The sequence below is a fragment of the Mytilus californianus genome, unplaced genomic scaffold (genome assembly GCF_021869535.1).
Source record: "Mytilus californianus isolate M0D057914Y unplaced genomic scaffold, xbMytCali1.0.p SCAF_3, whole genome shotgun sequence".
In the NCBI taxonomy this organism is placed as follows: Eukaryota; Metazoa; Mollusca; class Bivalvia; order Mytilida; family Mytilidae; genus Mytilus; species Mytilus californianus.
The window spans coordinates 66,743,703-66,768,580 of record NW_026262679.1 but is presented as its reverse complement, the minus strand read 5'-3'; positions in this window follow the sequence as shown (position 1 = coordinate 66,768,580).

Below are 24,878 nucleotides of genomic sequence, written 5' to 3'. Positions count from 1 at the left end.
GTACGTACGTCTCAATCCAAATTGTCTATGCTTACAAATAGATTGTTGGCATCATGAATATATACTGTACATGTAATTTATAAGATGTGACAAACAACAATATATACAAATGAACGATACTTGTTTATAAAGTGTAAGTGTTAGTACACCATTATCAAACTGATGAATGCATTGGTTTCGTGCCTTAAAAAGTACATAATTTGAACCTTTTTTTGTTTGTTTTTAAACTTAAATACACTGACACATAACATTTTAAGCTATAGGAAATTTGTATAATCACTCGATAAAACATGGACGCACTCGAAAAAGCCCGGACTGCTCTCGAAAAAGCCCGGACTGCTCTCGAAAAAACCCGAACACATAGAATTTAGTCTCAAAATGTCGTTTTCAATGCAATAACAAGAATTTTCGTAAAGTGTCTGTTTATCTAAGGATATATGGATTCCATGTATGCATTTCCATCGACTTCTGCATTGGTATGTGTATAAAAATGGCTTTATTCTGATTTTTGGAATAAAAGCATTGTAAGGCTAAATTCAACTTTTTTAACGAAAAATAATGTCGGATTGATAATACCTTTTTATCTCAAATACTAAGACACATTGTATATCCTTGTATATTAAACTCAAGCTTCTATATCACGTCTTGTCAGAAAGGAAGTCTGTTTGTTTACATTTTTGATCATATTCACTCGAAAAAAAATGGTCACACTCGAAAAAACCCGATCAAATCACTCAAAAAACCACGATCCTAGCCGGACACTATACCTATCGTGAAGACATTCATGATAAGAATGTGATATATGCTCATAGATGACCACAAATATGTTCTATTTGTCGTACTAGCATTCAGTCATTTCCGTTTTAGTTCAAAATGCAATTAATTTCGAAATGCAATCAGCTCAGTCGTCAGTACTTCGTTACTAATACGATTTATAGCAAACCTTGTTTAAATTGTCCGTTTATAGATTAAAAAATTATTAACAAACTAAGGTTTCAATTCCTTCTGGCAAAGTTGACTTGAAATGTATTTTATGTCCTTTTTGGTCAAATACATTTAGCTCTTCAACTGTTTTGGTTCATATACATCATCCTTGGCTTTCAAATATTCGGCTTTGAACGTTCCTGATGAAGGTAAATCCAGAAAAGCGCTTTGGACGCATGAAATTCATAAAGTGTTGTTTTCATTTTTTTAGACGCATGATTCGGTGCTTTCTGTACGGGATTTGCTTTTTGTCCGGTTTTGCTTTTTGTCTGATAATTTTGCTTTTTGTCCGACACTTTTGCTTTTTGTTTGTTGCTTTCGGTCCGTTTTGCTTTTTGTCGGATTATTTTAAACCGACCGAAAGCAACGAACAAAAAGCAAAAGTGTCGGACGAAAAGCAAAATAATCCGACAAAAACCAAAACGGACCGAAAGCAGCGGACAAAAAGCAAAAGTGTCGGACGAAAAGAAAAATAATCCGACAAAAAGCAAAAAGGACCGAAAGCAACGGACAAAAAGCAAAAGTGTCAGACGAGAAGCCAAAATTATCGGACAAAAAGCAAAACGTACCGAAAGCAACGGACAAAAAGCAAAAGTGTCGGACAAAAAGCAAAATTATCGGACAAAAATCAAATGTTGGACAAAAAGCACCGTATCAATTGTCCAATGAACCATGTTATTGAGGTCAAGGTCAGATGATACCTGCCAGTTGGACAGCTACACCTTACAATCATTCCATACACCAAGAATTGTGGCCCTATTGCTTATAGTAGCTTATAATAGACCTAACCACAAAAACTTAATATTGTCCAATGAACCATGGAAATGAGGTCAAGATCAGGCGAAACCTGTCAGTCGGACATGTACACCTTACAATTATTCCATACACCAAATATAGTTAACCTACTGCTTATAGCATCTGAGATACGGACTTGACCACGTAACTTAACTTCAGTGCAGTCTCATTTTTGACAGCTCGTTGTAAGCTGCAATTCAGTTATAATGGTAGGATTTATTTCTTAGATGCATTACAGTCAAAAAAGGGTTTTAATCATTTACCTGCATGTTATAAACACCGCCTGTATTTCTGTATGTTCGTTAAACTTTCATGTTTAAGTTTTTGGTCAAGGTTTTTTTATGATGAAGTTGTAGTCATATCAACTCGAAACTATGTACACATGCTAATTTTGACGTGACATTAAAAGAGATACAACATATGTCGGATTTGACACAAATATCACGGTTCACTTAACAAGATTTTAGGTCTTTAAATGTTGAAGGTGAAAAGGCGAGAAAACAGAAACGGAAACGAAAACGCGAGAGCATGCGATCTATTATTTGTTCAATTTAACAAGGGTGCACACTCTGGAATGCGTTAGTATTCATAATTGAATTAATGTAGAAAGTCTAGAAATAAGTTAATGCATCAATTATTAAATATGATACTTAGTAAACATTTCAAAGATCGATGTATATGAAGTCAAGGTGAGATTAACGTCTTCAGATCGAAAGTGTGTCTTACAATTATTCCATCAACCAAATATATAGAGTGCATTTCTTTCTAACACAAACGATGCAAACGGCTAAGCGCGCACATGTTTTGATCATGTTTCTAACATACGTTTGCAAAGTTTACATAAACTTTGACAAACTATGCACTCGCTAAAAATTCGTCTACAGTTTGTCGTTCATCGTTTGTTAGTACTAACGCTACATTTGTTTCTAACTTCTAAATTAAATACAGGGAATGTCTCACTTACTCTCATTACTAAAAATAAATCCAATGTTAAAAAACATCAGTAAAATTATAGGAAAACATTGGAACAATCTGCAAAAAGACAAACAATGCAGTGAAATCTTCACCCAAGTGTCTATCATAGCGTATAAACATAACAAAAATATAAAATAATACCTTGGTTAATCAAGGCAATAGTTGGAAGACTTTTGAATAGGGACCCATGCTTTAACAGTTTAAGCAAAAAATCCCGAAACACTGTTCGTAATAATCCTAATAATAGGCAACAAACTTTCATACATCACTGAACTAGTATACATATTTGTTTAGGGGCCAGCTGAAGGACGCCTCCGGGTGCGGGAGTTTCTCGCTGCATTGAAGACCCATTGGTGGCCTTCGGCTGTTGTCTGCTCTATGGTCAGGTTGTTGTCTCTTTTACACATTCCCCATTTCCATTCTCAATTTTATATGAATTAGAAAAAAACTGTGTAAAGTCTTGAGATTTATTACGTATGTTGGTTGAAGGAACCGCATTTGATTATAATTAACATTATTGAAAGTTCAAACAGGGTCAGAAAACAATGATTGAACGATGTATTTGTTTCTACTTTTGTAGCGTTTAGCAAACGATAACAAACGCCACACAACGTTTACAAAATTTTGGTTAGAAAGAAATGCAATCTTTGTTAACATTTTTATGTATCTTAGAAGAAACAAATCTCATCAGGAAAAATGAACCTTAACATATGAACTATAAAATAAGGTCAAGGTAAGTTTATACCTGCCAGACAGATATTTATAGCTTACAATTATTCAAGATCAAATTGTCTGCATGATCACTGAATTATCTGAAACACCGACCAAACTAGAAAAATTTAACATTGACTAATGAACCATAAAAATGAGGTCAAAGTCAGATGACACACGACAGACAAATTGATTGATTGATTGATTGGTGATTAACGCCACTTTCAACACTATTGTGCTCTTTCGTGGCGGTCAGTTTTTATTGGTGGAGGAAGCCGGAGTACCCGGAGAGAACCACCGACCTTCGGTAGGAAAACTGACAATCCTAGTCAATTAAGATTGGAGTCGAGTGCACCTGCCCCGTGAGGGATTCGAACTCACAACCTCAGTGTTGACTGGCTAGTGATACAGTAGTTCGACTACTTAGACCACTCGGCCACCGAGACCCCCACGACAGACAGAATAAGCTAAAAATCATTCCATAAACCAAATGTAATTGTACTATTCCTTATAGTAGCTGAAAATTATTCGAACTCACAACCTCAGTGTTGACTGGCTAGTGATACAGTAGTTCGACTACTTAGACCACTCGGCCACCGAGACCCCCACGACAAACAGAATAAGCTAAAAATCATTCCATAAACCATATATAATTGTACTATTCCTTATAGTAGCTGAAAAACAGACCAAACCAGAAAAACTCAACATTGACCAATGAATCATGAAAATCAATCTAACCGTGTATGTGGATTTTTAATTTTGGGCCCCATTTTCAAATTTGTCCATGTTGAGGCCTAAAAGGTCCAAAATTAAACTTAGTTTGATTTCACCAAAATCTGAATTCTTATGGTTCTATGATATGCTGAATCTAACTGTGCATTTAGATTTTTAAATTTTGGGTCCAGTTTTCAAATAAGTCCACATTAAGGTCCAAAGTGTCCAAAATTAAAGTTTGTTTGATTTCAACAAAAAATGAATTATTTTGGTTCTTTGATATGCCGATTCTAACCGTGTATTTGGAGTTTTAATTTTGGGCCCTGTTTTCTAAGTGGTCCACATTGAGGTCCAACGGATCCAAAATTAAATTGAGGTTTATTTGAACAAAAAATGAATTTTTTTTTGGTTCTTTGATATCCTGAATGTAAACATATATTTAGGTTTTTGATTTTGGGTCCAGTTTCAAGTTGGTCCAAATCGGGGCAAAAATTAAACTTTGTTTGATAACAACAAAAATTGAATATATTTGGTATTTTGATATGCTGAATCTAACCATGTATTCAGATTGTGGATTTTCGGTCCGTTATTAAATTGGTCCAAAAGGTCCAAAATTAAAGTTTGTTTGATTTCATCGGAAATTGAATTCTTGCGTTTTTTTTAATGCTAAATCGAACCATGTATTTAGATTTTGGATATTGGACCATAATAGATAAATGTCCAATTTCAAATTTCAAAGTTCTTTGACCACATCCTTTCTGTGTCAGAAATATATGCTATGTCAAATATTCAATCACAATCTAAATTAAGTGCGGTATATATGAAGCTTAAATGTTGTGTACATACCTGCCCCAACTGTTCAGGGTTCGACCTTTGCAGTTGTATCAAGCTGCGCCCTGCTAGGAGCATTTTATTTATCTTTCTTATCACAAAACAATTCTTTAGAGTTTTATGGTGGAAAGACATTCAGAGAATAATTGGTTAATTAGTTTTGTTAATGATTCTGTTAAGTTTGAGTCTTCTGCAACTTTTGGTTGTTCTTTTTTTAGATAAAATTAGCTACTATACAAAATAAGTTAAATAACTGCACGAATTTCTAAATAAATTAATTCCCGAGTGAAAATGCGAAAGCGCAAAGAAGCAAAAAACGCGAATCGCGAAAGCGAAATTCCGAAAGCGAGAGATTAATTTGATTTCGCGTTTTCCCTTTCGCGATTACACAAAGACTGTTCGGTAAACAGCTATCCATCCATCCATCAAAGAAAATAAGACTACAATAAAAATCTAAATCTATAGTTCATTAAATTATATTCCAGGGGAAACCATCACATCACAATCGTCCTCTGCAGAAAACCATAATTTGTTGTCAAATAAAACAGACTCTCGCAAATCTATTGGACGGATTCGGAAGATGGAACTCAGTCCAATACATTGGGATATATTTGTGAAACAGAGGTTGTCACATCTATCCCTTATGATGTTGATAGACTCCGAAAATTGAGTGCAAAATAGATGATATGATGAAGAGAACAAAAGATGGCAGACCATTGGCAAAGTGGGTAAATAGTTGTAGAACAGAATGGATAGGGAAAAGGCGAGTTGCGAAATGCAAAGGTTCGCCAGGGGCGCATCCAGGATTTTAGGTTAGGGGGATGCAAACTTAAATCTTTTTTTTTTTTTTTTGAGGTAAAATTATCGAAATATTCTTTATTAAGATGAGGACAACCCATGCTTTCCAAATTTTAGGCGCACGCCCGCAACGCCCCCGCCTCAATCCGCCTCTGTTCGCCAGTTTGCAACTCAGACACTTGCCTTTATAAAGAGAAATACGGATATGTAAATAGAGTCCAATTTCAAAAAACTGCTTCGATTTTAGTATGCTTCACATGTGGGATTCGGTCAGAAATCATTTTATGTCCGGGAGTTAACATATGGGAGTACGAAACAAACTCTGCAAATGTGACAGTTATTTACAAAAAAGAGCATTTCTGGGTGGCAAAGAAAAAGAAGATCTCAAACGAGCTTGCTTATTAAAAATAAAGTGGCAAAGCACCCTGGCGTCAAACCTAATAAGTTAGTTAACAGCAAAATGGTTAATCTAATGGCTGTTCATGATTTTAGTTGGGACGATGTTAAACTGGTGGCAGAACAATTTGTAGACACAAAAAAAGTGTACAATGCGCGTGAGGAATTAAAGATGAGGAATAACCCAATGGGACAGAATTTTGAAGCACTTGCTTTGTACAAAAAAAAAAATGCGACGAAAAAGACAAGTTTTTTATCTTTAGAGTAAATAACCGGGCATTAAATGAAAAACCTTCTTTTGTTTTTAAAGGGGCATTAGCTGTAAAATCATGTTCACCGAATTGACTCAAATTCTCATATTTGATTTATAACAATGTAAAACATTTATCCAAATTATAAAAAGCCTAAAATAATCAATTTACAGGGCATGGGCTCGATAATATGTAGCTTCGTTTCGTGTGTATTTTAGTCTAGACGCCATCTAATTAACTATCGAGTTGACCTCCGAATACCTCCGATGGCCATATAAGCAATATAAACATAAATAGAAATAGAAATAGAAACTGGACTCGTGCAATTGGATTTTTCTAGGTCTGTTTAATTTCATATTATAGATTAAAGATATATGTTAATCATCGTTTTTACCTGTATAAGAATGATTTTTTTGTGGATCGAATCAGTCAATCAAATGATTTACCTTTGTTTCACTTTCAATGTTGACATTCTTTTCCTTTAAATAACCGAGCACGCGCGATTCATGCGTTATCCATCTCTAGCTAAGGGGTTAAATTGGAGTTCACATGAATACGGATTCAATGAGGTCGAATTATTCACTTGCAAGTGAATAATTCATTATCAATGTTTCTTAGCTTATTTTGACAAAATTGAACCATACTGGCTGCTAATAGCGCATTTTTATTTCACTATTTCACTTTTAATAATGATTGAACAAAAAAAAAATCATATTTTATATTTTTTATATATCTCGTAGCTAGTGCCCCTTTAAATCTAGCCAAGCAATGGCAAATGTTTGCCTGGAAATGGACAGAGATGGGATTGGTGTCATGGTGATGAATTTGCTTTCATTGATGCAAAACACAATCGATGTCGCGGATTTAAAACGTTAACATTATGGATGTATCACCCAGTTTTACGAAAACTAGTTTCCTTGGATATAATGGAAGTCGAGGAAGAAAACATGTAGAGAATCTTACAATATTTGGGAACTTCTCAATGAAATGCTTCAAAATGTATCTGGTAAGAAAGGCTATAAGTTCAACCCTTTTGGGTTTATTGACGATGAAAACCATGCAAACTGGTGTAGCATAAGGGACGTTTTTGGGGTTCACACTTTAGAAAGAGCTGTTTCGTGTGAATTCCATTATAAGCAAAGCGTTCAACGACATTCACGAAAACTATCAGAAAAATCTGACGAATTCATATGTCTTGCAAATGCTTTGTTACATGCACAGACCATAAACCAGTTCAATGCTGCATGGGAACAAATAGAGACAGTATTTAAGATTAACAATATAAAAGAATTACATGCATGGTACAAGTGGTGGCATGACCAACGATCACATATTTTTCGTGCGTTTAAAATGGAAAATGCGCCTTCTTCAAACCTTGCATCAGCAATAAGACAGGCAACAGAGATTCGTTTATTTCATTTAGGGATTTCAAAAGGAGGGAAAGAACCTAATACATACCAAAAGAAGTTTATAAAGCTTGCACGAAGCGTGCAAAAGCATATGCAGATGAACTAGATTCGGAAGGAGTAGAAATGATTGAAAATAAAACTGTTCATGTCCCCGTAACCGGGCTACATCGCCTTCAGAAAAAAAAGCATACAAGGTCAACAATATTAACCAAGAAGATGCAAAACAGCTTCAAGTTTGACAAGATTTCATGTTTTATATTTTTAAAATCAGGCACCATTTTCAATTTGAAACGTTGTTATGGGTGTGGAAAAGAATTCAAAGATGAATATAAAACAGAACCACACTATGTAATTCTAAAACATTACTGTCATCGCTGGTACAAGGACAAAAATGGAAATTCTGTACTTTCAACTCAACTTCAGGCTCCGTATTTTCACCTCCGTCTGGACTGTACAAGAAAAATCGATCCCAAGATGGAGCTAAGGGATGTAATTATTCACGAAGAAATCGCAAACGTTCTTACCCCTCAGCATAAAGATATTCTTCGAAAGTTTGATGTGCTGTTTCCCCGAAAAAAAAATCGGGAGCATATATTAATCGCTCTGTCTGTTCGTCCATCCTTAACTTATGAACCGTTCAACTAAAATTTATCAAATTTAAATATGTCGTTACTGATGACAAAATGGAGGTCATCAAGTACAATATAAAGATTTTCACTTTCACATGTAAGGAATTATCATGGTCCATGAAAAATTGAAAAATTGCGGCTCCAGCCATTCCCGTGTAATAACTTACGAACCGTTTAACCAAAACTTTTCAAACTTTATAATATCTTGTGTTACTGATGACACAATGGATGTCAAGTTCGATATTGACGATTTTCATGATAAATTGCATGACAAATAAAAAAAGACTGTTTCGCGCTTTTGCAAAACTATAGAGTAAATCCAGGTGAGCGACACAGGCTATTGAAAGCCTTTAGTTTCAGTAGAAATCAATAATTAACTTAATAGTTAAGTGAAAACATGGGTCATGTTGGTGCCACGTATGCTTTAAGTTTTGTTCCCGATAAAACAGCAATTACCAAAAAAGCTTGAATGTCGGATCAGGAATGCAGAAACAAGACCGGTTAACTTTATAATTTTTATATTAAAAATGAAAATGGCTTTAGATGATATTATTACACATACCCTTTCTTACAGAATTACGAAAAATCGCTATTAAATGTAGAAAATATTTCATTTAAGAAAACATAAGTTTATTATATACATGATTGTATAGACCTATTAAAAGAGTTTTTCATGTGTTTTAATCGACTGGAGGAATGCCTCTTTCGTATAGTTTCCTCGATAACCAGATGCTAAAATTCTGGAGTACTTTGAAGTCGTTTCTGTGCGATAGGATAATTCTTCAACATTTCTAATATCCTTTTGAGTGAGATTTGGTAAAATTCAGCTTTTCCACCTATTATACTTTTGTTGATTTTACTCACCAAGCATTTTATTACCTTGTTTATATTTTCTTCTGTAACATGCATCATTAAATGTAAATTTAAGTCACTATATGATATTAAAAGTTAATAAACAAACTTGACCTCTTGCATATCTCAGTACAAGTAGGTCACTAACTTTTGACATACATGTACAAAATAACCTTGTCCCAGATCAACGAAGACTAACATAGTATTATTTCTTAATACATTTTTTCGAAAACAATAAACCAAATTGATTCCTTAAATGCTTTTGGTTTTGAAATAAATTAAGCTTCTTCCTGACATGTTATTGTTGCATTGGAAACAACATTATTCTGGAGAGGACCGCGACTTTTATTTTAATTTTCATATGTATATTGGTGTCTAATTAAAAGATTATTTTTAATTACACGTTATCTTTTTATATATCAATTTACATTACAAATCCTCTAATTATGGGAATATTCATCAAAACGTTTAGCAATATTTGGGGAAACATATACTATATTTATATTAGTTTTTATAATAAATGCATGTTAATATTTGAATTGCGACACCTTTCGGTTGCAATGGAACTAAAGTTCTTGCTTCATATTCCTAAGGATGATGAGAAAATTTGTTAGTTCACCAACGGATGCAGAACAAATAATGCAGCTGTCCACAGAATCCTCAGAATGTGAATTGTACAAATTTCAATTCAATTTTAATCAATTTGATAATCGTTCGTTAAATATAAAAATAACAAGATGTTGTGTGATTGCCAATGAGACAACTCGCCATCCAGGAAAAAACTCACGTCGATGTAAGAAATTATAGGTCACAGTACGGCCTTCAACATGGAGCCTTGGCTCAGCTTTAAAGGCCTCCAAACTACCATAGTAAAACAGTTAAAAAGACGAGATTAACCAACGACCAGATTTAAATACGAAACAATCAACAAAAAACAAATATGAATTACAGTAACAAGCGACCACTAACATTACAGGCTCCTGACTTGGGACAGGTACATTTAGTATATATGCAGCGAGGTTAAACGTATTTGCTGGATCCAAACCCTCCCTCTATCCTGGGACAGTGGCGATACAACACACAGCATAAGAACAACCAAGTAAAACTCTGTGGAAAAAGGCTTTTAACTCATCAGGTCGATACCATGCCAACTATAAACAAATAAACAGGTTAGATGACGCATTAAGGTCTGAGGGTCTTGCACGCCAATGTTAATTGATCAATGAAAATATAACTTTTACATTAGTTCTTCCAAAATGGCCACAAGTATTGAAGATGCAAGGTTAAAGCAAATATCAATTAAATGAATGAAGTAAAATGATTATCTTTTGCGATGCATTTATATAAAATAGAAATGTATCAAATATTATTGAAATATAGAAGTTAATTGAATGCCTGGAATTAGTAAGTAATAAAACGGGAAACAATCCATGAGATGATCATTCGTTAAAATAACTATATTCATAAACAGAAAATTGATAACTTTTGTTACTCGATACTCACTTTTTACTACTCAATACTCACTTTTTTATAACTCGATACTCACTTTTTGCTACTCGATACTCACTTTTTACAACTCGATACTCGCTGTTTATGACTCGATCCTCATTTTTAACAAATCGATACTCACTTTTTGCTGCTCGATACTCACTTTTTATAACTCGATACTCACTTTTTGCTACTCGATACTCTCTTTTTGCTACTCGATACTCACTTTTCATAACTCGCTACTTACTTTTTATAATTCGATACTCACTTTTTATAACTCGATACTCACTATTTGAAAGTCGATACTTGCTACTCAACTAAAAGTAAATCTCCAAAAATTGGGGTACAGCAGTTAACATTGTAATATAATCTTAATCACTATAAAAACAAATAACTGTTTCAACAAAGAAACACAAAATGGCATATATAGACAAAGTACATAAGCAAAAATGAAAGACAAGAACTCAAAATTTACCATAGCACAATTTAAGGCACCTTTTATGTGTGTTAAATGCACAAATTACACGTCACATCGAAACAGTTCGTAAATGAATATGCGTTTTTGAGTCCTTAAAATAATTCTAAAGATATGAAAAGATTTACAGACACTTAGTGATTTTCTCTGGAGTTGAGGCGATAACTCTCTATTTATTTAAAAGTTATGGTTAATGAAATAAAACATATTGAGGTTTGATATATTCCTCGATGTTTGGCATTGAAAACAAGACTTATAATAACAAGAAGATGAATATTATCTATTCATGATCCTTTTATAAAATTAGAGATGCATATTTTATTTTTTTTAGGAAAATATGTGAATTTTCCAATGGCACGTGTGTCGACTTCCCCAAAACATATAGTTATAAATGGCAAATTCAATTCTTTTGTTTTCGGTATATGAAACAACTCACCTCCCCCTCAAAATAAAATCAGATAAAGAGTTTAAGGTGCTGGTGCACAACTTCATGTCCCACATAAAGAAGAATCCGTGAAAGTTTCTGGAAATTCCGTCAATTTGTTTTTAAGGAGTCGAGCCAATCTGTATTCATACGCGAATTTAGAGGGTCTAGTTAACAGAAGTCCAGAGCGCTTTTGGCGACAACTTAGCAACAAATTATTTTTCTTAAAATCAAAATCCGTATAAAACGAACGTGCGATTGCAAAAACAGGATTTTTATATTGCGTACTGGACATGAGCTATACTGAATTGGCACTGTTATTCATGCTTCCCTTTGTCTGTCAGAGAACCGTATAAAAGAGCAAATCAACAACTTCATTACATTTTTGCTAATTTACAAAAGGACAAATAATTAAATGAAAAGTAAGAAATGTTTGAGCAAACTGATTTAAGCACAAAGTTGAGGTTTCAAATTGTTTCTACTCTAAAAGTCTGTTTATGAGTTTGTTGCCTGGGGTATAAATAAATTGAGATCAAGCATATATCGAATATAATAGCCAATGACCAAACCATATAAACCAGTGCAATTGATCTTCCAAAACGGTTCTATTTCGGAATTGACAAATACGAATAAGCTTATGGTTTTGAACTATTTTCAAACTGGCTACAAACAAATAATCATGATTCATTTCATAAACTTCTTCAAATCAAAGACTGTTTTCACATTTACATTTCGACTTTAGCCAAGAAGCTACCTCTTATTTCAAAACTAACACCTCACAATGGAACAAACAGTGGTTGCCTCTTATTTAGCATGTTGTACAATCTAATTTAAATATAGAGATATGGTTTCGTTATCCTCATATGCTTATATGCGCGAGCACGCAAGTTAAGATAGATCTGAATTTTAATCAGATTGCATGTTGTAATGATATCTATGAGGGTAGGAATGCCCTTTACCGTCAGGTGTCAAACGGTCATTTTCGGTTACCGTTAGCGTCAAATTGGTTAAAATTTTACCGTGGTTCGTTTAAATATCCTTATCGCGATTCGTCAGAGGTCTCAAATAATTATCGTTACCGTTTTTTTTTTTTGGAAAAAAATTAATTTGATTCGTCAAAATCAGTCGACTTTTTTATCGTCTTAAAGTGTACATTTTATCGTCCTGCACCAAAATTACCGTTAACGTCATTTGGCAAGATTTTTTACCGTTATTTGTCATGAAGGTACCCCCATTACGACCCTCATCTATCAAATCAAATATTTATTATTCCAATCGGAAGAGAGAGAGGGGTGGGAGAGAGGGAAATTATTTCTTTAACAAAAAAATTATACCCCACATAAAACAGCAGCTTCATTAAGAATCCATGTCAGTTTTTCTACATTTTATATTAAAAAAATGAGGTAAAATCACGCTTCTTTATGTATTAATTATCTGATCGCGCGTTCATGCCAAACAGGCAATTAGGTTCACGATTGTATTTCTTTTTTTAAAGACAGCAACTTGTTGTATTATCTAGTAGTATGTCGTGATTTGTTTGCAATCTTCTTGTGATTAGGTCTTATTTCATTGGTCAATGGTGATCTTGTGATTAATTAGACCGAGGGAAATTTAATTTAATGGCTGGTCAATTTTGGTCTTTTGTTTACAAAAGTTTCAATAGTTTAATTATTTAGTATCGAGTCTTTGTATTTGCTTTTCATATAAAATGAATCATTCAGTTATAGATGATATATTCAGTCAGGAGCCACAAATATAGCATATTTTGGTAAGTTACATTTACTTCCATGGAGAGCCTTTGTTCTGACAGATGGATGAAGTATGAATCCTGATTACATGCAAGGTAAAAGTAAGTTTCCCTAATATGTCCAAGTGAGTGTGAGATTTGAGTTGAGAGGTGATTATATTATTTGATTGTTTCGCGAGTTTTGTTTTGTGGGTGAGTTTGATTTATTTTTTCAATGACCTTGACTTATGTTCTGGCCCAGAGACTGATTAAAAAATGGCGGCAGGAGTAGGAGACATGAAAAATTGTGCAGAGACTAAACGTATTATCATGAAGTTTTAAGTGGTTTTAAAGTTATTTTGTGAGAACATTAATCGAACTGATGATTTAACTACATTATGAAGAATTTTATTGGGTATGAATAATAACAAACGAAAAACAACGGATACTCCTCCAAACAAACCAAACAAGATGGCTGACCTGAACGACTCAGGTTCAAAACAGTAGTCTTTACCTTCAACCCAAATGCAACCATGTCCAAATCAGTATCCTACACAGTATACACCAAACTTAAATGATACGCCGCTATCAAGTAATGTTATTTCCTCATCTCGACAAGTACTTTTATGGAGCAGACAATGGATATGCATTCACCCCATATCACCTGCAAGCCCCACATACAACACCAGCTCAGATGGGTTAGCAGACACCTTCCATGCCAATTCCTATGCACTCCATATCAACCCCACCTCATCCTGATTTACTACAATTTATGCATGAAGTCAAAGAAAAATTACAAAAACTTGACATTTTGGAAGATATATTTTCAAGGCTAGTTGATATGGAAGCACATTGTCATAAGTTGGACAGTGATATTTGTGGCATTAAAACAGAGATAAAGGACCATACATCTAATATTGTGTTATTGGACAAGGGTCTTAGTGGTCTACACTTGAAACTACAAGAAATAGAAACACAAAATAGGTCATTAACTGATGAAAATTATAAACTACAGGAAAAAATCATTAATCAGCAAACAAGGTCTATGAGAGATAATTTAATATTTAAAGGCATTTCTGATGAGCACAATCCAACAGAATAAACAGAAGAAAAAGTAAAAGACTTTATTGAAAGAGAATTGGGACTTGAAAGTGAAGAAATAAATTTTCATGTTGTGCACAGGCTTAGGCCCAGAGAGGACAGAGGTCCACGCAGTATACTTGCAAAATTTGAAAGGAGAATGGACAGAAATAAAGTTTTGGAGGCAGCCAAAAACAAACTAAAACAAAAACCTGAATACTATGTGCATGAACAATTTCCAGTTGAAATAATAGAAAGGAGGCGTAAACTAATCCCAATTCTGAAAGATGCTCGTGAAAAGGGACATGAAGCAGTATTAGTCGAGGATAAATTGTTTATCGACAAAAGGCGTTTCATTCCACGTCAATTTGTGCCACACATGAACCCACAACATCAACATGGACCCCCACAACCACCAACTGATCATGGACCTCAACATCCACCATCTGACCAATGCCCTCCGATGTCTGGACCTGAGAACAACAACAGGACCATGCCGAATAATCCTATGCAGTCTATACCACCACAGAACACCACAGGACAATAGGACAGGCGTACAAGAGGACAAAGGGAACGGAACAATATTGTATCTAATCAAAATAAACACTTATCTGGACTGAATGTTTATTATCTTAATGTATGTGGTTTACAGTCTAAACTAAAATTTACTGAATTTTCAAATATCTTTCATACATATGATGTATTAGTTTTTGTTGAAACTAAATTAGATGATTTAGATATAATTGATATTGCTGACGGTTTTTCATATGTTACAAAGAATAGAAAAGGTGAGACAAAAAAGTCGGGTGGAATAGTAATTATATACAAAAAAAAATTGAAACAATACATCAGTTTTATAGAAAGTGAAAGTCAATATGTACAGTGGTTTAGATTTCAAAAATGTCTACTAAACTGTGAAAAAGATGTATTATTTGGTGCTGTTTATATACCACCGGAAAATTCTAAATATGGAAATACTGATGCATTTGAAGAAATTGAAAATGAATTATTGACATTTGCTGATAAATTTAATTCGTTTGTCTCTCTTATTGGAGATTTTAATGCAAAAACAGGAACACGAGATGATTTTATTGTTCCCGACGAGTCATTGATTGATATTTTTGAGTTAGAAAGTGATGATGAAATTTTGTCATATATGTTAGACTATGAACAATTGAAGCTTCAAAATATACCGTTATCTCGAACATCAGAGTGTCATTGTAATATTAATAATTATGGTCATAAATTGTTAGATATGTGTAAAAAAACTCAATATTTATATAGCTAACTCCAGACTTGGGTCTGATATAGGTATTGGACGTACTACATGTAAAAATGTTATTGATTATTTGCTTTTATCAGCAAAACTGTTCTCTTTAGTAGATGAATTTGAAATACTTGATTTTGTACCACTTTTTTCTGATGTTCACAATACAATACACATTGTTTTTAAATCAGTATTGACACATAATGAAATTACACATGATACGTCACAAAACTCTACTTCAATCAAGTGGAACGACAATAAAAGAAACGAGTTTGTAAATACTTTTCACAATAGTCAAGATCAGCTGACCAATATTATGAATGACCTTGAAAACATATACACACGTGATACATGTACCCAACAAGACATATACAACGTCACCGGAGAAATACATGAGCTTTTCCACAATACTGCAAAGACTACACTTTCAAAACCGCACTACAAATCACGAAAGAAACTCAAAACCCTGGTACACTAATAAATGTCTTTCCTCGAGAAAAAAATTTCATAAAGCCAGAACAAAAATTGAGAAATACATAAAAAAAACAAGGGAAAGAGTTTAAATAAATTTGTTACAAAAAAAGATGAGAAATGTGATATATCTGTAGAAACATTATATGATTATTTTAAATCCATGAATGAAAATAATATACATGATGAAATTGATATAGATATTGATGTTAATAATTTACCACCAGATATAGAAGAATTATTAAATTCTCCAATAACAGCAGATGAAATAAAATGTGCTGTAAAAAATTTAAAGAATAATAAATCTGCTGGATATGATAACATATTGAACATGTTGAATGAATATATTAAATGTACATTAGATGATATGATGAATGTGTATGTAATGTTATTTAACATTGTGTTAGATACGGGTATTATACCAGAATGCTGGACCAAAGGAATAATGGTTCCAATTTTCAAGAATAAGGGTTCTAAATTTGACCCGAATTCTTACAGAGGTATAACTCGATCTCAATTCATGTCTAAGTAAAACATTCACTGCTGTGCTCAATAACAGATTAAATAAATTGTCAGATGAAATAGGCTTAATTACAGGAGCACAGGCTGGGTTCAGAAAAGGGTTTTCTACTATGGATAATATTTTTATTTTACATTCACTTATTTCTATCTATTTTTCATTTGGTAAAAAAATATTTTGCTCGTTCATTGATTTCAAAAGTGCATTTGATGCAGTTTGGAGAGCTGGTTTGTGGCAAAAGATGCTACAGTATAATATTCAAGGCAAAATATTGAGAGTTATACACAACATGTATCAGAATATCCAGACATGTATTAGAATGGGAAAGGATATTTCTGCATTTTTTAGTTGTGATATAGGAGTGAAACAAGGGGAGAATTTATCCCCCTTTCTTTTTTCCCTCTTTTTGAATGATCGGGAGAAATTTTTACTAGATAATGATGTAAAAGACCTTGAAAATATATCAGATAAATGCCAAGAAGTCTTATTATGTTATATAAAAATCTTTATAATATTATATGCAGATGACACAGTTATTTTATCTGAGTCAGAGAAGGATCTGCAACATGCATTGACAATTTTTGAGCAATATTGTAATGAATGGAAACTCACAGTTAATCCAAGTAAAACTAAAATTGTAATTTTCAGTAAAAAGAAATACAAGGTTAAATCAGAATTTAAAATTTATGGTAAAAATATTGATGTCTTAGACTCGTATACTTATCTGGGTATTGTATTTAATTATAATGGCTCTTTTTGTTCAGCTAGAAAAAAATTATTGGAACAGTCCAATAAAGCATTGTATGCACTATATAGAAAGATAAGAAATATTGCAATTCCCGTAGATATACAGCTAAAGTTATTTGATTGTCTTTTCTACCTATAATGATTTACTCTAGTCAAGTATGGGGGTTTGAAAATAAACAGGGACTGGAATGAATGCACTTGCAGTTTTGTAAAAAATATTCTGCACGTGAGAAAAAGTACTTTATCCCATTGATATTACTATTAAACTACGCATGGTTATATTTTGGAATGATATGCTCTCAAATGAGAATAAATTATCTAATATTTTATATAGACTTATGTTACAACTTCACCAGAGTAAACCCAAACATTTTAAATGGGTTGAGTACATCAATCCATTCTTGATGAAAGTGGTCTTACTTTTATATGGAATGATCAGATACCTATGAATAGAGAAATGTTGAAATCTCTTGTCAAACAAAAACTTGTTGATCAGTTTATACAACAATGGTTTTCTGTTATTAATAATTATTCAAGAGGAGAATTCTATGGTAAACTAAAAATATATTTGAATTAGAACCCTATCTACTACGATTGGGAAATACTGATAGATTGTATATGGCTAAATTTAGATGCTCAAATCTTAAATTCCCAATTGAAACGGGAAGATGGAAAAATATTTTAAAAGAAAATAGGATGTGTCATCTATGTAATCAAAATATTGGCGACGAATATCATTATATGTGTGTTTGTTCACATCCTAGTGTGTCACTTCTTCGACAAAATTTCGTACCTAATTATTACAATATCCTTCAAGGCAGAAATTAATCGGTTTACTTTCATTGTGCAACATAAAGGTGTATAGGAAAGTATGTACTTTTCTAAGAAAGATTACTGATGTGTTGTAGATACAATTTTTATACATTATATATATATTTAGGTACTCACAATCACTGAATAAATAGGAAGATATCTGTACAAATGTAATCCTTTAAACTTAATAGGTAATATATAATGTATATATCTCAATATCATGAAAATCATGTGCTATTATACATTACTCTGCTGTCGATTTATGTGTATACTTTATCATGTTTTGACCTCTTGTACACGTTTGTGTCTGAGGAAATAAAATATTTTGTCTTGTCTTTGACAACTTGACAACTAAGTCACCTTAATTTCTCCTGGTAAACTTTTGTTAAGTTCATATCAGAAGGATTTGAAAAATTAGGCTCTGGTTACACCACCAAATTTATTCTGAGTACAGACAAACCTTTTATTTCTTGATTTACAGATTTTTTATGTGAAAAAATTGGGTTGTTCAGTCAAAAACTATTTTTTTTAAATTTTGGGTGACTTAAATATGTACTTTTTGTTTTTCTTACAGAGACAGGAGCCCCCAGGACGAAAGCGAATTCAGCAGCACATTTTTGTCGCAGAAAGCTCGACATAGGGATAGTGATCCGGCGGCATTAGCTAACTTCTCAAAAACTATATATTTTAGAAGGTAGAAGATCTGGATGCTTCATACTTTGTATATGGATGACTCATGTTACGAATTTTCCGTCAGTCACATGTCCAATGTCCTTGACCTCATTTTCATGGTTCAGTGACTACTTGAAAAAAAAGTTAAGATTTTTTGTAATGTTAAATTCTCTCTTATTATAAGTAATAGGATAACTATATCTGGTATGTGCGTACCTTGCAAGGTCCTCATTCCCGTCAGACAGTTTTCACTTGACCTTGACCTCATTTCATGGACCAGTGAACAATGTTAGTTTTGGTGGTCAAGTCCATATCTCAGATACTATAAGCAATAGATCTAGTATATTCGGTGTATGGAAGGACTGTAAGGTGTACATGTCCAACTGGCAGGTGTCATCTGACCTTGACCCCGTTTTCATGGTTCAGTGGTTATAGTTAAGTTTTTGTGTTTTGGTCTGTTTTTCTTATACTGTATGCAATAGGTCTACCATATTTGGTGTTTGGAATGATTGTAAAGTGTACATGTCTAGCTGGCAGGTGTCATCTGACCTTGACCTCATTTTCATGGTTCAGTGGTCAAAGTTAAGTTTTTGAGTTTTGGTCTTTTTTTCTAATACTATATATGCAATAGTTCAACTATATTTGGTGTATGGAAGATTTGTTAGCTGTACATGCCTGCCTAGCATGGTTTATCTGACCTTGACCTCATTTTCATGGTTCATTGGTCAATGTTTAGTTTACTTGGTTAATGTTAAGTTTATGTGGCAATTGTAATAAAGCTTTATATTTAGGACTATCAACATAATATCAATGATTAGTAAAGAAGGCGAGACATTTCAGCGTGTGCACTCTTGTAAGTTAAGTATATTTTTATTTAAAGTGACCCATAGACTGTCATCAATATTCTACTAATTTATACTTTTTGTTTTTTTTTACAGGACAGGAGCCCCAAGGACATAAGCCGATTCAGCAGCACATTTTAAGTTAAGTATATTTTTATTTAAAGTGACCCATAGACTGTCATCAATTTTATACTATAGGAACTACCATTTGATTTTTATAGGGGAGCTAGGATGAAAAATTTTGTCCTGCCTATTTATTTTTCACCCTATTTAATCCTGCCTTTTTTTTTTTTTAATTTATCCTGACTTTTTTTTTACATAAATTGTCATCCTGCCTTTTTTTTGCATATAATCTCGTCCTGCCTTTTTTTTACTAAAAAAACCTGTCCTGCCTATTTTTTTCAAATTTCATCCCAGCCCCCCCCCCCCCCCCATAAAAATCAAATGGTAGCTCCCTAAGTATTTCCTGTGAGAATATATATATCCTTCCCTGTGGTAATGTGAATATGTATTCCCTTTCCATTTGATACTATAAGTATCTATTTCCTGTTAGTATGTATATCCTTCCCTGTGGTTATGTAAATATGTATCACCTTTCCTATGATACTATGAGTAAAATTGAGAATGGAAATGGGGAATGTGTCAAAGAGACAACAACCCGACCATAGAACAGACAACAGCAGAAGGTCACCTCATATGAGTATCTATTTCCTGTGTGTATGTATATCCTTCCCTGTGGTAATGTAAATATGTATCCCCTTTCCTATGATACTGTAAGTAAATTTTACCTTCCCTGTGGTAATGTAAATATGTATGCCCTTTCCTATGATACTATTAGTATCTATCCCCTTCCCTGTGGTAATGTAAATATATTAAAGCTTCCATATGGTACTGTAAGTAAATGTGCCCTTCCTTGTGATAATGTTAATATGTATCCCCTTTCCTATGATACTATAAGTATTTATTTCCTGTGAGTATGTATATCCTTCTCTGTGGTAATGTAAATATATCCCCTTTCTTATGAAACTATAAGTATCTATTTCCTGTGAGTATATATATCCTTCCCTGTGGTAATGTGAATATGTATCCCCTTTCCTATGATACTATAAGTATCTATTTCCTGTTAGTATGTATATGACCTTCCCTGTGGTTATGTAAAGATGTATCCCCTTTCCTATGATACTATGAGTATCTTTTTCCTGTGTGTATGTATATCCTTCCCTGTGGTAATGTAAATATGTATCCCCTTTCCTATGATACTATAAGTATCTATCCCCTTCCCTGTGGTACTGTAAATATATTCAGTTTCCCTATGGTACTGTAAGTAAATTTTACCTTCCCTGTGGTAATGTAAATATGTATCCCCTTTCCTATGATACTATAAGTATCTATTTCCTGTTAGTATGTATATGACCTTCCCTGTGGTTATGTAAAGATGTATCCCCTTTCCTATGATACTATGAGTATCTATTTCCTGTGTGTATGTATATCCTTCCCTGTGGTAATGTAAATATATATCCCCTTTCCTATGATACTATAAGTATCTATTTCCTGTGAGTATGTATATCCTTCCCTGTGGTAATGTAAATATGTATCCCCTTTCCTATGATACTATAAGTATCTATCCCCTTCCCTGTGGTACTGTAAATATATTTTAGTTTCCCTATGGTACTGTAAGTAAATTTTACCTTCCCTGTGGTAATGTAAATATGTATGCCCTTTCCTATGATACTATAAGTATCTATCCCCTTCCCTGTGGTAATGTAAATATATTTCAGCTTCCCTATGGTACTGTAAGTAAATGTGCCCTTACTTGTGGTAATGTAAATATGTATCCCCTTTCCTATGATACTATAAGTATTTATTTCCTGTTTGTATGTATATCCCTCCTTGTGGTTATGTAAATATGCATCCCCTTTCCTATGATACTATAAGTATCTATTTCCTGTGAGTATATATATCCTTCCCTGTGGTAATGTAAATATGTATCCCCTTTCCTATGATACTATAAGTATCTATTTCCTGTTTGTATGTATATCCCTCCCTGTGGTTATGTAAATATGTATCCCCTTTCCTATGATACTATAAGTATCTATTTCCTGTGAGTATGCATATCCTTCCCTGTGGTAATGTAAATATATTTCAGCTTCCCTATGGTACTGTAAGTAAATTTTACCTTCCCTGTGGTAATGTAAATATGTATGCCCTTTCCTATGATACTATAAGTATCTATCCCCTTCCCTGTGGTAATGTAAATATATTTCAGCTTCCCTATGGCACTGTAAGTAAATGTGCCTTTCCTTGTGGTAATGTAAATATGTATCCCCTTTTCTATGATACTATAAGGGAGCTACCATTTGATTTTTATGGGGGGGATAGGATGAAAAATTTTGTCCTGCCTATTTATTTTTCCCTCTATTTGGTCCCACCTTTTTATTTTTCACTATATTCGGTCCTTTTTTTTTTTTTAATTTATCCTGACTTTTTTTTTACATAAATTGTCATCCTGCCTTTTTTTTGGCAAATAATCTCGTCCTGCCTTTTTTTTTAAATTTCATCCTAGCCCCTCCATAAAAATCAAATGGTAGCTCCCTAAGTATTCATTTCCTGTGAGTATATATATATCCTTCCCTGTGGTAATGTAAATATGTATCCCCTTTCCTATGATACTATGAGTATCTTTTTCCTGTGTGTATGTATATCCTTCCCTGTGGTAATGTAAATATGTATCCCCTTTGCTATGATACTATAAGTATCTATCCCCTTCCCTGTGGTACTGTAAATATGTATCCCCTTTCCTATGATACTATAAGAATCTATTTTCTGTTAGTATGTATATCCCTCCCTGTGGTTATGTAAATATGTATCCCCTTTCCTATGATACTATAAGTATCTATTTCCTTTGAGTATGTATATCCTTCCCATTGGTAATGTAAATATGTATCCCCTTTGCTATGATACTATTAGTATCTATCCCCTTCCCTGTGGTACTGTAAATATATTTTACTTTCCCTATGGTACTGTAAGTAAATTTTACCTTCCCTGTGGTAATGTAAATATATTTCAGCTTCCCTACGGTACTGTAAGTAAATGTGCCCTTACTTGTGGTAATGTAAATATGTATCCCCTTTCCTATAATACTATAAGTATTTATTTCCTGTTTGTATGTATATCCCTCCCTATGGTAATGTAAATATGTATCCCCTTTCCTATGATACTATAAGTATCTATTTCCTGTTTGTATGTATATCCCTCCCTGTGGTAATGTAAATATGTATCCCCTTTCCTATGATACTATAAGTATCTATTTTCTGTTAGTATGTATATCCCTCCCTGTGGTTATGTAAATATGTATCCCCTTTCCTATGATACTATAAGTATCTATTTCCTGTGAGTATGTATATCCTTCCCTGTGGTAATGTAAATATGTATCCCCTTTGCTATGATACTATAAGTATCTATCCTCTTCCCTGTGGTACTGTAGATATATTTTAGTTTCCCTATGGTACTGTAAGTAAATTTTACCTTCCCTGTGGTAATGTAAATATGTATCCCCTTTCCTATGATACTATAAGTATCTATCCCCTTCCCTGTGGTAATGTATATATATTTCAGCTTCCCTACGGTACTGTAAGTAAATGTGCCCTTACTTGTGGTAATGTAAATATGTATCCCCTTTCCTATGATACTATAAGTATCTATTTCCTGTTTGTATGTATATCCCTCCCTGTGGTTATGTAAATATGTATCCCCTTTCCTATGATACTATAAGAATCTATTTTCTGTTAGTATGTATATCCCTCCCTGTGGTTATGTAAATATGTATCCCCTTTCCTATGATACTATAAGTATCTATTTCCTTTGAGTATGTATATCCTTCCCTGTGGTACTGTAAATATATTTTACTTTCCCTATGGTACTGTAAGTAAATGTGCCTTTCCTTGTGGTAATGTAAATATGTATCCCCTTTTCTATGATACTATAAGGGAGCTACCATTTGATTTTTATGGGGGGCTAGGATGAAAAATTTTGTTCTGCCTATTTATTTTTCACTCTATTCAGTCCCGCCTTTTTATTTTTCACTCTATTCGGTCCTTTTTTTTTTTTTAATTTATCCTGACTTTTTTTTTACATAAATTGACATCCTGCCTTTTTTTTGGCAAATATCGTCCTGCTTTTTTTTTTAAATTTCATCCTAGCCCCTCCATAAAAATCAAATGGTATCTCCCTAAGTATTCATTTCCTGTGAGTATATGTATCCCCTTTCCTATGATACTATAAGTATCTATTTCCTGTTAATATGTATATGACCTTCCCTGTGGTTATGTAAAGATGTATCCCCTTTCCTATGATACTATGAGTATCTATTTCCTGTGTGTATGTATATCCTTCCCTGTGGTAATGTAAATATGTATCCCCTTTCCTATGATACTATAAGTATCTATCCCCTTCCCTGTGGTACTGTAAATATATTCAGTTTCCCTATGGTTCTGTAAGTAAATTTTACCTTCCCTGTGGTAATGTAAATATGTATCCCCTTTCCTATGATACTATAAGTATCTATTTTCTGTTAGTATGTATATCCCTCCCTGTGGTTATGTAAATATGTATCCCCTTTCCTATGATACTATAAGTATCTATTTCTTGTGTGTATGTATATCCTTCCCTGAGGTAATGTAAATATATATCCCCTTTCCTATGATACTATAAGTATCTATTTCCTGTGAGTATGTATATCCTTCCCTGTGGTAATGTAAATATGTATCCCCTTTGCTATGATACTATAAGTATCTATCCCCTTCCCTGTGGTACTGTAAATATATTTTAGTTTCCCTATGGTACTGTAAGTAAATTTTACCTTCCCTGTGGTAATGTAAATATGTATGCCCTTTACTATGATACTATAAGTATCTATCCCCTTCCCTGGGGTAATGTAAATATATTTCAGCTTCCCTATGGTACTGTAAGTAAATGTGCCCTTACTTGTGGTAATGTAAATATGTATCCC